Below are 17,830 nucleotides of genomic sequence, written 5' to 3'. Positions count from 1 at the left end.
TCTACCAAATGATTTTTGGTTGCCGCCAGCTGAAGGGGATTCTTCAGAAAAATCCGCCGAATTCTGGGATCCAAATAAATTGAAGAGAGAATGACTTCATTTGTTGTGAGTATTTCCTCACGCTTCTCCAAGCTTTTGGCTATATCCTTACTATGAATGTTGCTTGCCACAGATTTTATTATTAATTTGGGAAAGGTGACAATAATACATCTATATACATATAAACATATGTATGTACATATATACAGTGATTATGCTTAATTTTTATGTGTCTTATTATAAAAATCAAAGATAAGAGTTATGATTTGATTTTTATGTAAAAATTGTTCTGTAATAATGATGTTTTATTTTTATTATAAAAATCAATTTTAATAATTAAATATAATTTTTTTTATTTTATCAAAAAATAATAATTATTTTTTAATTTTCTGCTATAAAAATTATAATTGTTACGGTCCCTGCTTTAAATCGGACGAAAACAAAGCTGGAAGCTTAATTATACGGACATTGGTTTTTTCTAACTCTTGATTCTCATCCCTTCCACTGATGTTTAAGACATTCAATCGCGGATCTATTTCTGGTAAGCCTAACACTCTAAAACTATCATCTACTACCTCTCTATTTCCTATACCGCCCTCATTCTCTTCCTGCACTTCGTCGTTAAAAGCATTCTGAAGCTCACTATCATCTAAGCTATTATATTTCCTACGGTTTGATTCGACTAACTCCTGATTATGGCTACAAAACGATTCGCAGTCTCTCCTAATCATGACTCCTCGTCTCTCCATGGGACATACAACATAACTAATTCTCCAAAGTATTAACTTCTCTCAGTATTAATATCTCCTATACCTAATAATACTGGGAGAACGTCTTTTCCTAATAAAACCACTTCCATTGCGACGTGCAAAAACTACTGATTCGGATGTTGGTGTTTCTGGGTCATCCTGCTCTACTGAATCTTGGCGGGCTCCACCCTGCTGTTTGGTGAAATTACAAAAAGCAGCAAAATCAGCAAGGCATAAACTATCCAAAGCGTCTGGGCGTTGAACATAATGCTCTAAGAGCCCTATTAAAAATATATCTGTAGAGCCATCGGCTAAATTTTCTAGCTGCTGTCTAGACTAAAGCATCCTAACCCGATGCTCTGGCAATGAGGTATTAATATATACTTCAGCGTTACTTCTTTCGGACAAATGCAAACCTAAACAACAGTAAACGGCTTCCTGGGCAGATATTTAAGTACCAGAAATAAATTTATGACCTATTTGTTGTAACTTTTGTTTGATTGTTACATTGCCCCTACTAATCTCACTAACTGTTTCACGCATTAATTTTGAAATGCCTCTCTGGGACTTGTTAATATAATTAACGACGTAACTGCAGGAAGCATACGGATCTAATATAAACTGCATATGTATATTTGCTCGCTGCAGTTGGAGATGTTTATTGTAAGCGTTAAGCTTAATTGCAGCGAATGAACGCTTTAAATATATTTTCGGCTTCTTGATGCTAGACCTAAGTGCATTTATATAGCACTCATAACTAAGGTTAAGCTGATCGTGGGACAAAAAGCTATTGAAATTACTGAGTGTGTCTATGGTTTTACGATCAAACGAATTCTCCAAGTCCTGAATTTTTTGAAAATTCCTACGATGCTCATCTAAATTTTGAGCATCCTCTTCAAAAGGAAACAAAATTTCTGTTTGGGGCATAGGGGGGTATGGAATACCGAATCTACAAATTTTGTGTGCCCTAACTTCTCGCCTACATGAGTGGCCGTGATTGTGGATTTGGTACTCCAAATATGGAGTCACATCCGGGCAATCAGTATCAGTTGTGATAAACTGATCAATAAACGACTTTACTCTAGGAATGCTTGACTCATCAGATGAGTCAAACTTGGGGGCATCTTTCAGCCAAAACATGCCGTGAATATGGGGTGAGCTTCTCTGCTGGAACTCAACTCTCCAATAATACTTTAAAACAAAATGCCTACCAAAAACACAATTTTCCTTCTTCATTAGCTTCAAAATCTGTCTATAGCGAAAGTCAAAATATCTAGCACAAGTCACAGGATCGGCTCTAATACGACGGGCTTTATCGTCAAAACTTAAGCAGCCTGCTGCATCTTCTGAAGTTTCTGCTTTGTCTACATTTCTAGAAAGTATTACTAATAGCTATTAGAAACTATTGGACGGAGCTCCGTCCACCTAGTTTCTGCTGCCGAAAATGTGATAAAAAAGGTCGGAAGACCAAACTGCTTGATCATAGCCATTACTTTCTTTTTCTCTGCTTCCCAGTGGGCAGGCGAAGTCCTAATGCCTTTTAAAAGTCATCATCGTGGCGAACTAATTGATCTATATGTTCTTCATTAAGAGCGTTAGCTGCAGTGATACCGTGAGTGGCGCTGTGCTTACGTAAGCAAATAGAAGTATTGTTTCTAATATTAATCATTTCTAACTTCTTATAGTTAAGAAGTAATTTGTCTGTTCTACAACCTCTTCTATCAAAATTCCTAAGCTCTGATCTAACAATGGATGTAAAACTTTCCTTACATTTCCTTTTTACACCTGCAAAGATAGTTGGGAAGGGCAGCTCCTCTGAATCGCAATCTTCGATCATATCTAATGGACGCTGACCATCTCCAGGAGCTATAACTATCCTTTGCATCGCAATACTTTCTACGGGGACATTTTCTAAAAGTGTTTCCTGGCCTCCTGGATTAATATCTTCTGGCTCTCTACTATGCTGCTCGTTTATTGAGGCTTGAGATCTTTGTACCAATTCTGATACTAAGTCCCCGTCTTCAGCTGATGCAACGAATGGAATTTCGTCAGACGAAAAGGATGACAGCCACTGTTCATTAACAGTAACCTGGTGATTCCTATAAAGTTCTGTGTCAACGAAAAATCGAATTGCATCAGCCACTTTTGATGGCCTACTGGTTTCAGTCATGAAATCATGACTGTATTCCATCCTACGCTTCAAGTGGATCTGTACTTCCTCAGCCTCGCTAAACGTCCCTTGGAAGGGACGTTACAGCATTGGCCACAGGAATAGGTACATTGACCACAGCTCCCTTAATGGCATTTTGACGACCATATCCTAGAGACTTTGTGATTATAAAAGGAAGGCGTGGGGAGATAAGCCTTTCCACTAGTGGCATTAAGCCTTTTAAGCTATCAGGAAGCTCTGGAAAGTCTAGGCCATTTGTAATGGAAGCTTTTGGTTTTTTGCCAAACTTTATGCTATGACTACACGTTTTTCAGAAGTTATATTTGTTATTTTCGGATGGAAAACTAGATGATAGATATAAAATATCTGAAGCAACTTCTGAACTACACTTGCTTTCAATGGCCTCTCGTGCAATTTTGTCTTCTTGGTGGGGAAAGCACAAACCTTTGCAACAAATGCAGACCTGGTCAGGTCCCTGTTTCACTGTACTATTAAAAGCAGCTATTAGATCATCAAGAGTACGATTAGTATTTTGGGATCTATTAGCCGTAAAGGCATTCGAACACTGTTTCTAGTTGCATTACGCCTATTCTCTACTACTCTATTGTCAACATTGTTACGATATTGGCTAACTCGCTGTGATACGCTTCTATTAGCGTCATAAGCTTGATGTCGTGCATGAATGCGAGAACTTCGCCTTGCTCAATGATCCTACGGATTGGATCCTCTCTAACCTGCGACCTTTTTTTTCTGTCTCTAGCTCTTTCTAATAAACGCTGTCCAATGTCATTTCTAAGGCGAACTCGCCGTACAGTGTCTCGTCCTTGCTCGTTTGGGAGAATTGGCTCGTCGAATTGCATGGTCTACTGTGTTCTGTTCTTGTTCGTTTGCCCGGTAGATCGGGTCTTGTCTGCGTCTTGAGCAACGCGAAGAATCTTGTGTTTGTTCTCATTGTCTAGTCTGAGAACTTGAGCTCAAATTGGCTCGAAGAATAGTATATATGTATATACTAGCTGGCCCGGCAAACGTTGCATTGCCCTATCCATTATTTCTAGGTAAAAAATTGTTGAAAGCTATGTTGTTCAGGTTGGGATACACTCTGATTAATTTATTAATCGGATTTTCATTCAAGCATCTTGTGGTAAACGACATTCTTCGTTTTTTGGTCAGGTGCAAGAACAAATAATGCGGATGGTTTGCCAACACGTGAGCAACACTTGAGAAAAACACGGATTTTCTAGATTGAGGCCACAAATAGTCAAAGATTGGCCCTGTGATTTGTTGATCGTCTCCTTGCCAAAACATCAGCGGTGAACCGTGCGTTTCAGATATTCTTAATAGTTGCCCAGTACTGCGTCGTGTAAGCACAATATCGCGTGCTTCCAAGCTTTCACCAACAATTAGTGTTGGAGTGGTGGCGTCGCCGATAAGCAAAAAGACCGGGTTGTAATTTCCTCGTCTTTATTTCTTAGATTAAAGCTGTGTTGCTCGTATAGCATTAGTAATAAGATGTACATATGTATGTCTCGTCAGTACCAGGAGTGGCAAGTGACAAGTACTCGCGAGACGAAGTACTCAGCGGGCGCTAAGTACCGCGAACCAGTAGGAGAACTGGGTGATGTTATTAACAGAATGCTGTTAACAACATAACAGTGTGTGGTGCGGGAGGAGCAATTCTTGTTAATGGGATCTGGCATTAACATACTCCCCCCCCTTGCAAGGATTGCAAATTAAGACGTCATGTCCAAGCTGGAGACCTCTTGCTGTGCGGATCAAGGTCGTCAGCGGAGCTGTGACCGCCTGTTTAGGAGTCGAGGCGGAGAGACGTGCTGATCCCTGGAGATGCAGGAGCGTGTGGTGATTCTGGCCACACGTTTTGCAACGTCCCTTGCTCCGGCAGGATTGCCCGGAGTGCTCGTGAGCCAAGCAGTTCGTACAGTACTTATGTGTAAGTACCGCACGCATCCGCTTCTCCCCTGAAAGGCCCAGAAAACGCTGGCAATCCCGGAGACCGTGGGCTCCTGGGCACACGCGGCACTGGAAGGAATTGGTACCGCGTGGCTTGCTGCTTTCTGATGACGGCGTCTTTATCTGGAAGATCGAATGAGTTGGAGGTAGAATTACTTGCTCGTTAGGACACAACATGGAGGTTAGTTTGACAGCACAAGGAGGACGAGGATCGGGTTGGAATGATGGGCCTGAATGAAGAATATCATTCAGTGCTGGACGAAGAGCCTTGAAACCGACCCTCACTTTCGGAGTGGTGCTGTTTGGAGCTCGGAATGGAAGAGCTTCGTCAGATGATACGGTTGGCGGAGACTCAAGTTTCGCCTCTTCCGAAACGGAAACCTGAGTTGTGAAGGAGGAGACCGTTCCTGGTATCATCTGTGAAAGTGGGCCTGTCAGTACCCAACCGAAAACAGTCTCCAGACCTATAAGAGGCCCACAAATATTAGGGTGATAACCTCCCTGAATGATAGTCGGAAGGATATCCGCGCCTATCAGGACATCAATTTCCGCACTCTTGTAGAACTCGGGGTCAGCTAGCTGAATTTTCGGAAGTTTGTTTAACAAGAGTTGCGGAACTGGGGACGAAGGGATGTTACCAGCCAGATTTGGAACAACGAGAGCAGAAGCCTTGATTCGCATTCTCGGCTTCAACGGAGAGCCAATATCAAAGTTGCATACCTTGTGTGCCTCAGCTGTCACTGCTTGATTCAGGCCGGAGACCTGAGTATGCACGGACTTGAATGGCAACTTGATTTTTCGGAACAGTCGCTCAGAAATGAAAGTCGCTTCGGACCCTGAGTCGACTAAAGCACGGGCGGGATAAGTTGCGCCGAAATGGCATATATTAATCACCGCCGTGCCGAGGAGGACACCTCGTGTGTTGGCAGCCAGATACGTTTGGACGTTGGACATAACTGGAGTACGAGTCGGAGCTATAGCTGTTGTGGAGGCAGCAGCGGTCCGAAGACTATTGTCCCTATGGAGTAGGGTGTTATGTCGACCATTGCACGTGAAACAGTTGTGAGTACTGGTACACTCTCGTAACTGGTGACCTTTAGCGAAACAGTTTAGACAAAGCTTCTTCGATTTTATGTAAGTTTCTCGTTCATGAATGGATAGTTGGAGAAACTGATGGCAGAATCGGATTGGATGATTCTCTCTTGAACACAGATCGCACCTTGTGCCGATTGTGTCCACTTGCGTTCTGAACGAGTTCAGTCGTTCGGGAAGGGCAGGGTTCGCAGATCTCGGAATTGAGTTCGGAACTTTTGGAACAGAACGGTCACCTTCCATAGCTTCAAGAGCACGAGCGCGCTCGCTAAGGAAGTGACTGACGTCCTGCCAGGCTGGGATTTCTGTTTTTCGTTTCAATGAATGCTCCCAGAGAGATCGAGTTTGTTCCGGCAAATTTGAAGTGCACAGGAACACAAGAATGCAATCCCAACTTTCAGTGGATATCTGAGCATGCTCGATTGCCGTGACACATCTGTGCATAGTGCTATGCAACTCTCTGAGAGCCGAGCCTGACTCCTTGGTGATCTTGGAAAGGTTGAGAAGAGTTTTAAGCTGGCTGTTGACTAACAGCCGCTTATTCTCAAACCGATCACACAAAGAGACCCAAGCCGATGCAAAGCCGTCGTTTGTGAGAGGATACTCTGCGACTAGTGCGTTTGCATCGCCTGCTGTTTTTGAATTAAGGTGGAACAGCTTTTCCACCGGAGTTAAACACGGATTGTTTATGTAGATCGCAGTAAAAAGATCGCGGAATGTTGGCCAGCGCAAGTAGTCGCCGTGGAACACTTCCATGTCAACGGGTGGAAGGCGACAGCCTTCAGACGTGGCGAAAGGAGCGGACATAGGAGCGGGCGGTGTACTCGATGCGGAAAGTGCGTCGATCTGTACACCCAGATGGGTCGTACACCGCTCGTAGACAGTGTAGCAGTTGTCGAATTTGGCCTCCGTGGCTTCAACTTCGCCACTGCTCGCCCCTTGGCTCAATGCTCTGGCACAGACCTTATATTGCTGCTCAGCATCATCCCACAATGCCTTGACCCGATCTCGACGGATCTCGAAGGCCCGGAGCTGAGCCGCCTGGGTGGCATTAGAGTCTCCGGGACTGTCAATGCGCGACTCAAACTTGATGAGCCTATCCGCAGCCGAGATGAAGTCAGACAACGACATTTTAGACGGACTGGCGGGCTTTATACTGGATCGGGTGACGACCGGACTACGCTTGAAAGTGCTGCTTGTCTGCGGTTTCCCGGACGGAATGGGTGATGCAGAGGCACTGCGCTTGATCAGACGCGAAGCTGGTACACTAAGTTGCGCTCGACCCGAACGATCAGACATGGATACTAACTAGAAGTTAGCTGCTGGAAATTTCTGATATGGAGACAGAAATTCACTCAAAGAGAAAAGTAATTCAGTTGACAAGAGCAAGAAAGTTGTCAACTGAACGTAGAGCAAATTAGAAAAGAATTATTGCCTTTTAAGCAAGTAAAGCGAAAACAAAGAAGAAGAAGAGGCAAAAAAGTTTAATTTATTTAATTAGGATAAATTAAATAACCAAATTCTTAATTTGAAAGTCGACTTTGTAATTAATTATTGTAATTAGGATAAATTTAATAATTAAGAGGGTGGCTTTATATTTTGCTTTACAATGGCTCTTTGAAATACGATAAATACTGATCGTGACACAACTATCGTCAGAAATTGTGGCGGCCGGTGATAGTTATTGAAAATTCTATCGATACTAGTGACGATCTCAGCTGCTTGGACACAAAACAAAACAACCAATTTAACAATTTAAGTTTATTATTCTGTAAATGTGTCGTGTATATGTATGTGGAAGTTGCAATTGTGAATTTACATATATGTTAATTGTGTTGCTGGGCTGTTTGTACGCGAGTGAAATATAAAGTTACAAGATGCTCATATGTGCATACATGGATGTATGTATGTATGTATGAGCGTATTTGCGTACAAACAGAAGAAAGCGGACACACAATTAGCAAATAGATAACCAAAACAAGTAGAAATAATTATGCTTGGAGGATTAATTATTAAATTGCAAAATAAAACTATTAAAAATAACAAAGGATATTGTGTTTTATTTAATAGTTAAGCGAGAAGCATGTACATATATATGTATGTATACATATATACATATGTCTCTCTGCAGCCGGCGACTAGTTATATACTATATGAGTATGTGCGGATGTGTGAAAAGGCAGAATATGTAAATAAATTTATTAAACGATCAACAAAGGATATTGTTCTTTTCGTGTTAATAAATATTAATCGGATTTAAACACAGCTTAATACATATCTATATATATAAGAAGGTATACATATAGGCATGTAGTCGAAATATTGCTAGATTAGTACATATATATGTATATACAAGGGAAGGCGGATGAGAGGTGCCAGTGTATTTATGCATATATATATGTATGTACTACTCTAGACAAGAATGGGGTACTTATCTCGACGGCCGATGGAATGCTGGTGTGAAGGTGGATGAAGCTCCGGCTCGAAGGACCAAATGTTGGAGTGGTGGCGTCGCCGATAAGCAAAAAGACCGGGTTGTAATTTCCTCGTCTTTATTTCTTAGATTAAAGCTGTGTTGCTCGTATAGCATTAGTAATAAGATGTACATATGTATGTCTCGTCAGTACCAGGAGTGGCAAGTGACAAGTACTCGCGAGACGAAGTACTCAGCGGGCGCTAAGTACCGCGAACCAGTAGGAGAACTGGGTGATGTTATTAACAGAATGCTGTTAACAACATAACAGTGTGTGGTGCGGGAGGAGCAATTCTTGTTAATGGGATCTGGCATTAACAATTAGGATTGCCACTTCATCGATTGTTGGAGCATTAAATCTTGGAGAATTGTTCTTTTCATAGCATAGCATGCTGGCAAACAACGTCCATTGGACCAATGCAAACTAAACGATTCAAGCTGTAGTCAATGGTGCAATCATATCGAAACGCTGCTCGATTCAAATCAATTCTTGAACCATTTCTTATTGCCGTTTCACGGGCTGCCTCTCTTTAAATTAATTAACGAATTAAGGCCCCTTTGTTCTTCGTCAGATAATTGACTCGCGATATTCCGATGCCTACTTGCATTATGGGTCCGCCGGGAAAGATTAGATCTTCTAGGACTCGGCATTTTTATACTCATTCACGAAAGTGAGTCAGTATATTGGTTTTGCTGTCCGTCCGTCCGTCTGTCCGTATAAACGCAATCTATTTCGGCTAGAGACTGAAATTTGGAACACATACTCGTGTATATTTCCGATTTATAAAGTGTTAAAATTTTCCAGATCCGCCCACTAGGGGCGTGGCAAATCGGAAAATGCATTAGGGTGCCGTTATCTCATTCTAAAAACTGACCAAAAATGAGGCGTCTACGCCCAGTTGGGGCGTGGCAATTTGGAAAAACCTGTATATTCTACAGTATTAGAGCAAAACTTAACTACTAAATTGTTGATGGGATGTGAATAAGTATTCCGCAGTCGGTAACGCCCGACTGCAACGTTCTTACTTGTTATCAATAGTATCACTGAATATGCCCTCGCACAAAACCACATAAAACAATCGAGAAATATAAATATAAATAATTTACACAAATTTATGTTTGATACAAACAAATACCTGAACTTTCGAGATATTTAGCTTCTGTACGCACGCGTATTATTTTTATCAAATGTGCTTTTTTTATGAATAGTCAGGTTCGCCTGAGGCTGTGTCGTAGACTGACTGACTACATTTGTTTATTTACTTCTATACTATTGTATAATATGAGAGCAGGACGGAAAACTGTCACTGCTATCAAGCCTACTGAGTATCAATGGAAATTTGAAACTTTAAGGAAAAAACCGCGATTTTTCAAGTATTCGTCAAATTTTTTCAGTATTTTTAAGATCTACTATTATACTCGTGGCGGAGACAAATTCAACAAATCAAAAACCATGAAAATTGGTCGAGCAGATCTCGAGCTATAAGTGTTGGAGCACTTTTACACAACTTTCTTTTATATATATAGATATATATATTTATATACATATATTAATATATTTTCATTGAATATGTCTATCTAAATTTTAAACATAGTAAAATATATATACATATATTCAATATTATAATATCGTGTAAAATTTATTGATTATTTTAATATATTTAGAAATCTTTAAAAATAATGAAGGAAATTTATTATTAACTTGCCGAGGTCACAGTTTAATACCACGCGCCACTAACTAACCACGCAGTAGCATCTAAAACAAGCACACAAAGTACATATATTTACACAGATAATATGTATATACTTATGCACTTTCACAAACACTCACCGTTCGGCCCTTGCGCTACGTCCGTTACACTCTCACACAATGTACATACAGTCTGTCAAGAATGAGTTGGCACACTGAAAAAAAATTGAATTTTTTGACTTTGGATGCAAATATCTAAGTCAATAATGCATAAAAATTATTTTTTTCAAATAGGAATATGTTTAATATTATTTCATTAATTTAAATATAACAAGTAAGAAAGCTCTAGTCGAGACTGCTCGACTACGAGATCCCCTGAACCCTTGGAGTGCTAGCTATTTCAATAATTTTTCGCGTCTTTCAGCTTACACAAGAAACACACACACATACACAAACACATACACATACAAGCACCCACGCATAAACACGCATGGGCTGCAGTCTGCGCTTACTATGAGAACTTAATTGTTTAATAACTTTTTTTGTGGACGTACGATCTTCATGAAACTTTCAGATTATGATTATAACATGAACATGCATGTAATTGCCAAAGCACAAGTCTCTAGTATTTGAAATACGCGTTTTACAAAAGTGAGGGTGAGGGGGTGAATTTAGAGGTGGGGGGTAAATTTTAACAAAAACCGAAATTGTATAAATTGCATATAAGCATACATTCAAAATTTGAAGACTCTAGCAAAAAAGGTGTAGAAGATATAATTTTATAACTGTTTTTCGATAAGGTTTTTCATCGATAAAAAAAGATCGGGATGAGTTATCGAATTTTAATGATAAACTCGATATCCGCGCTGTAATTACGAACATTTTACAAAAAATTTGAAGTCTCTAGCTCTTATATCTTCGGAAATCGACGCGTTCAAACATACGGACAGACGGACAGACGGACAGACGGACAGACAGACAGACGGACAGGGCCAAATCAACTCAGCTCGTCACCCTGATCAAGAATATATATACTTTGTGGGGTCTGCCACGCCTCCTTCTGCCTGTTACATACATTTCAACAAAACCATTATACCCTGATTTCCCATTTTCAATGGGTTCAGGGTATAAAAATAGAAAGCATAACATTCAATATGTAAAAAAAAAACCAACAAAAACAAAGAATACTCATAAATAACAGTGTCAATAATGTGTTGGCACTGAGCGCTTTGCACATCTGCTTTGCTCTAATTCTTAGAAGTAACGGTATTTTACTGTTATCTGTTGATATTTTATGCATCTATGAACGTTTTCTTTTACATTTCTTGCCATTTGATTGTCAATTTTCGCTAGTTACGCATTTAAGCACAAATTTAATATTTTTTAAAATGCCTGGAAAGCGATTAAGCTTTGAGATGGTGCAGCTCATCTATTACAACCACGAGATGGGCAAATCCGTTCCAGAATTGATGGACATGTTTTCTGTGCCCAGGAGAACGGTTTATAACGTTATAAACCGGGCCGAAAAAGAAAATAGGCTGCTTTTAAAGACGGGAGGAGGGCCGAAAAAAAAGATCACTGGACGAGTAGAGCGTCTTATTCTCAGAAAAGTGAACGCTAATCCGCATATTTCTGTAAGATGTCTTGCTAAAGAGCTGAAGCAAGAATGTGGCATAGATGTCTCACATGAAACGGTACGCAAAGCCCTCATGAGCCATGAGTACAGTTCGAGAGTAGCGCGGAAAAAGCCTCTGTTATCAAAAGCAAATATCGAAAAGCGTTTAACTTTTGCTGTTAACATGGCTTGTTACCCCGCAGAATATTGGGAGGACGTCATATTCTGTGATGAAACAAAAATGATGCAGTACTATAATGATGGTCCTCCCAGGGTATGGCGCAAGCCATTAACGGCTCTTGACAGCAAAAATATTATTCCCACTATTAAATTTGGCAAATTATCGGTGATGATATGGGGGTGTATATCAAGCAAGGGAGTCGGAGAAATTGCATTCATTGAAAGCACAATGAATGCAGAGCAGTACCTCCAAATTTTGAGAGCAAATTTGAGAGCAAGTGCGGCTAAATTCGGCTTTCTGAATGGCAACAAGCCAAATTTTAAATTTTATCAGGACAACGATCCGAAGCATAAAGAACTCACTGTTCGCACATGGCTGCTGTACAACTGTGGCAAAGTGATTGACACACCCCCCCAGAGCCCTGACCTTAACCCGATTGAGCATGTGTGGGCATACTTGAAGAAGAAAGTTGGAAAAAGGAATCCTAAGAGCCGCACACAACTCAAATCAGCTATAATTGAGGAGTGGGAAAAAATCCCTCTTGATTTAATTAAAAACCTTATAGCTTCTATGAAAAAACGCCTTCAACATGTTTTAAATGCCCAGGGAGGCCACACAAAATATTAAAATTATGTTAATTAATCATATTTTAGCTTTAATTTTAAGTTAAGATTCATAGATTGTAAGTGTGCCAACACATTATTGACACTGTTATTTATGAGTATTCTTTGTTTTTGTTGGTTTTTTTTTTACATATTGAATGTTATGCTTTCTATTTTTATACTCATTCACGAAAGTGAATCAGTATATTGGTTTTGTGCAATGTCCGTCTTGCTGTCCGTCCGTCTGTCCGTCTGTCCGTCTGTCCGTCCGTCCGTCTGTCCGTCTGTCCGTCTGTCCGTCTGTCCGTATGAACGCAATCTATTTCGGCGCTATTGAAGCTAGAGACTTGAAATTTGGAACACATACTCGTGTATATCTCCGATTTATAAAGTGTTAAAATTTTCCCGATCCGCCCACTAGGGGCGTGGCAAATCGGAAAATGCATTTTCCGATATACCAGAAATCATGTTTGTTGAAGAGCTAGAAAGCTGAAACTTGGTATGTAGGTCCGCGTTGACCACCCAAGATTACGAGCTATGGCGGATATATCTACGCCCATTGGGGGCGTGGCAAATCGGATAAAACTGTATCTCCTAAAGTTGTAAACCTAGAATGCTGAAATTTTGCACGTCAGCTAATGGTATGATTCTATAAAGTCTGAAGATAAATTATAAGTCTACGCCTGTTGGGGGCGTGGCAAATCGGACCTGAAGATATAGTGATTTTTTAAATTCTCCTATATTTTGGACACTATTGATGGCAGAGACCTCAAATTTTGTATATATACTCGGACTGATCACCCAAGACCAAAAAGTTTTGTCGGATATATGTCCGCCCACAGGGGGCGTGGCAAACCGCAAAAGTTTATATCTCCTAAAGTATAATAGCTAGAAGCTTCAAATTTGGATAGTTGAGTTACTGGTAGCCTCCTCTATCGATTCCCCAAAAATAATTTTTACGCCTCTTTAGGGGCGTGGCATATCGAAAAATACCCTGTAATTTTCACATTTTTTTAGGGTAAGCATTCAAACTTTGCAGTTAGGGTAACGTTATCTCTTTCTAAAAACTGACCAAAAATGAGGTGTCTACGCCCAGTTGGGGCGTGGCAAATCGGAAAAACCTGTATATTCTACAGTATTAGAACGACACTTAACTACTAAATTGTTGATGGGATGTGAATGAGTATTCCGCAGTCGGTAACGCCCGACTGCAACGTTCTTACTTGTTATATTTAAATTAATGAAATAATATTAAACATATTCCTATTTGAAAAAAATAATTTTTATGCATTATTGACTTAGATATTTGCATCCAAAGTCAAAAAATTCAATTTTTTTTCAGTGTGCCAACTCATTCTTGACAGACTGTATATGTATACAAATGAGTATGTATAAATATATGTACTAACACATTCATTAAATTTCGTCCGTTTCACTACGCACCGAACAGACAGTATTCACACAGACACTTCTTCGATTGCCGAAAAAATTCTAGCGAAATTTTTTGGTCAGAAATATGATTTTTTCAGCACAACTGTTTTCTATTTTCATTAAGTCAAATCAGTGCTAAAAATGTTCATTTGAATAGTTATGATACACATGGTTAAATTACAACCGACATATATACAGCTTGACACGAAAGTGTTTTTACATGGGAACAAAATTATATTTTTGATCTTAAACATAAAAAAAAATGAGAATTATATTTTTCCGTTCAACGGCTTTCGCCCCCACACGGCTGGGTCCATCGATATAGTACAACATGATCTTCGTATCGTAATGTACGGTTTTATACCAATATGATGCCACATGTGACATGTCCCACATGCATCCTGGTGAATGTTAGACTGCTTTTTTCATGACCCGACGACCGATAATAACGTTTTTTTCCGCGCAAATCGAGGAATTTTTAGACTCATTCACGAAAGTGAAATGAGTATATTGGTTTTGTGCAATGTCCGTCTTGCTGTCCGTCCGTCTGTCCGTCTGTCCGTATGAACGCAATCTATTTCGGCGCTATTGAAGCTAGAGACTTGAAATTTGGAACACATACTCGTGTATATCTCCGATTTATAAAGTGTTAAAATTTTCCCGATCCGCCCACTAGGGGCGTGGCAAATCGGAAAATGCATTTTCCGATATACCAGAAATCATGTTTGTTGAAGAGCTAGAAAGCTGAAATTTGGTATGTAGGTCCGCGCCGACCACCCAAGATCACAAGCTATGGCGGATATATCTCCGCCCATTAGGGGCGTGGCAAATCGGACAAAACTGTATCTCCTAAAGTTATAAACCTAGAATGCTGAAATTTTGCACGTAAGCTAATGTTTTAATTCTATGAAGATGGGTGAAAAAATTATATATCTACGTCCCTTAGGGGCGTGGCAAATCGGACCTGAAGATATAGTGATTTTTCGAATTCTGCTATATTTTAGGCACTATTGATGCTAGAGATCTGAAATTTGGTATATATACGCGGGTTGATCACCCAAGTCCAACGAGCTATGGTAGATATATGTCCGCCCATAGGGGGCGTGGCAAACCGCAAAAGTTTATATCTCCTACAATTTAAGAGCTAGAAGCTTCAAATTTGGATAGTTAAGTTACTGGTAGCCTCCTCTATCGATGCCCCAAAAATAATTTTTAAGCCTCTTTAGGGGCGTGGCATATCGAAAAATACCCTGTAATTTTCACATTTTTTGAGCGTAAGAATTCAAATTTTGCATTTAGGTAACCGGTTACTCATTCTAAGAACTGGCTAAAATTGAGGAGTCGACGGCCACTAGGGGCGTGGCAATCGGCATTTACAGTGCCCGTATCGCGACATTTATATGCGTCAGCCATCTATTTATGCATTTGTACATATAAATAAGCTTAATAGATATTCATAATACAAAAGGAAACATTTTTATGAATTTAAAAAAATTTAAAAGAAGCTAAAATAACAAAAATTTGCAATTTACAAAAAAGTGTTTTCCGCGGGATTTGAACTCGCACCCAACCCAAACAGCATGTTTGTCAAAATAGCTAAAATAATTGTCGTCGGCGCTTCAGCCTACAGCACCACCGCGTCGTTTCGATCAATAGAAGTTAAAACGAAATCACATTATTGTTATGACGCCACATAGCAAAGAAAAGCCAGAGTGGTGGCTGGAAATTCAAAAACAATGCAAAGACAAATCAATCGCAACGAGATTCTTAGAATATGCTAGAGTACGCATTTATGTGTGCATACATACACACATACAAATGAGCGCGTGTATAAGGCTGGAATGCTTGATGCTATGCGTGCAGACTTACATATATACATATGTATGTATTTGCATATATGTATTTGAGGGCTATTTAAGAAGAAACAAATTTAAACTTATAAAATTATTCGACTAAGAAAATGAAAAGTATTAAGTGCCATTCAGTCAAGCTCGCACCTTCCCAATAAAATATCTATTTTATAAAAAACGAAAAATGTATGAAAAAAAAAAAAAAAAAAAACATAGTAGAGGTTCGAACCTCCCTACTCTAACGTTACTTGCGTCGCCCTTAGCACCCGCGCCATTGCTTTGCTCGAGCACTTAGCTGCTAAAATAGAATAGCTTAATAAGAGAGCGTCATCAGACAAAACTACAGTAACGGCTAGAAAGTCCAGAAATCAATCGAAATTCTAAGAATGTGAGAAAAGGCGCGCTTCTGTCTGTACGCATAGAATAGACGATGAGTGTGTGCACATGTATAGTAAAATCGCGCTGATCTGCTGCTAGCTTGAAGCCGGTATCCAATATATGGATATAAATACATGTATATTATTAAAAGTCAAAATTGTATAAATTATATACATATGCATGTAATTTGAATGCAATTATGCAATGATCATAGCAATAGCTATCGATGATTTTCCCATTTTAAATGGGATCATGCCCTGTTTTTTGTTGCGCACTAGACTTGAAAATTGCACTATATACTCTGGTTGACAGCGTTTGGGCTGTGAATGAGTCTTCTGCAATCGGTATCGCCCGACTGCAACGTTCTTACTTGTTTTAAATGAGTATTTATTATTAATTTGCTGCGGAATATTGATTGGACACTTAATAGTTTTTTTGACTTCTTGCATAAAATTTTCAAATTTATATGCAGTTAAGTCTTGAATATATCCCATTTCTCGGACAGACTCACAAATATGCAATAAATTATGTACATTAAAAGAAACATTTTGATTGCCATATTTAAGAGCAAACGTGCTCACAAAGTATTCGAAAATTTTTTGGATTATATCTATATTAGTATTATATTCGGATTTTGTTAATAACAGCCTATAACCAGTGTGCAACAAAAGTAAATTATAATAATAATCTTCTGGTATTAAATCTTTAAGGAGAACTATTGATGTGTATAAAATAAACAGCCTAAATTCGGTAGCTTTCCACATGCTTAATTCTTCAATACTTCGGGGTTTTCTGTGGAACTCGGACGGAATAAAAGATGCTATAGAAAGGCTGCGTCTATTGATTTCTATTTTATTTTCACTGGAAAATTTGCAGTCTTTGACTGAATTATTGTAAATTAATTTTAAATTTTTTTTTGTAACCCCTAAGTCTATTAGATGCATTGCATCTAAAGGAAACTGTGTAATCATACCGATTCCAAGTTTCTCTAAAACCATTTCGTTTGAAAGGAAATAGTTTTTGTGATGATCAACATATTTCCTTGACGTGTAGTCACTGTCAGTTATTTTAACACCTCTGCTTGTAGAATATGCTATAAAATTTCCTATTCGAGTGCCTACTTGCGTGCATTTCATACATCCATTGAAGGATGAATGACCTTTTAACCCACATATAAATGCTTTAGCGGGGGCATCGCATATAAATGATTTGCATTTAACTTTAACTTTAGTCGTTCCTACCTTTATGCCGTCTAACTCTATGCGTTGCAACTACTGAGCAAAATCATTTAAGAAGACATTTGGATTAGCAGGTTTCTGATTTCCTACAAATGTTCCAATCATAAAAACTTCACTGTCTTCAACATTTGAGAAATGTCCTAATATTGGCCAAAGTCCCATGCGAGAACTTTTAAAAAGAGGCAGGCCGTCAATGCCAACATCCATTTCAAGATTTGGATATTGCTCAAAAATGTGCCTATTTGTTTTTACATAGTTCTCGATGCCTAGATGTAGATAGTTTCCCGGAGCTACAGTTCTTAAAACAGGTTTCTCTGGACGGTTAACTAAACAATCCACAGAGCCAGGAACATC

At 39.3% G+C, this 17,830-nt stretch overlaps 1 protein-coding gene across 2 annotated transcripts in view; it reads left to right on the top strand.

Annotated features, from left to right (window-relative positions):
• Window positions 1–17,830, top strand: part of sick (sickie) — a 328,412-nt gene that overhangs the window by 59,243 nt on the left and 251,339 nt on the right. The gene's annotated exons all lie outside the window — the stretch shown is intronic.

The sequence above is a fragment of the Drosophila arizonae genome, chromosome 3 (genome assembly GCF_054131065.1).
Source record: "Drosophila arizonae isolate 15081-1271.41 chromosome 3, UAZ_ARI_1.0, whole genome shotgun sequence".
In the NCBI taxonomy this organism is placed as follows: domain Eukaryota; kingdom Metazoa; phylum Arthropoda; class Insecta; order Diptera; family Drosophilidae; genus Drosophila; species Drosophila arizonae.
Note: the sequence above shows the minus strand (reverse complement) of the source record. Positions and strands in the feature narration are given on the sequence as shown.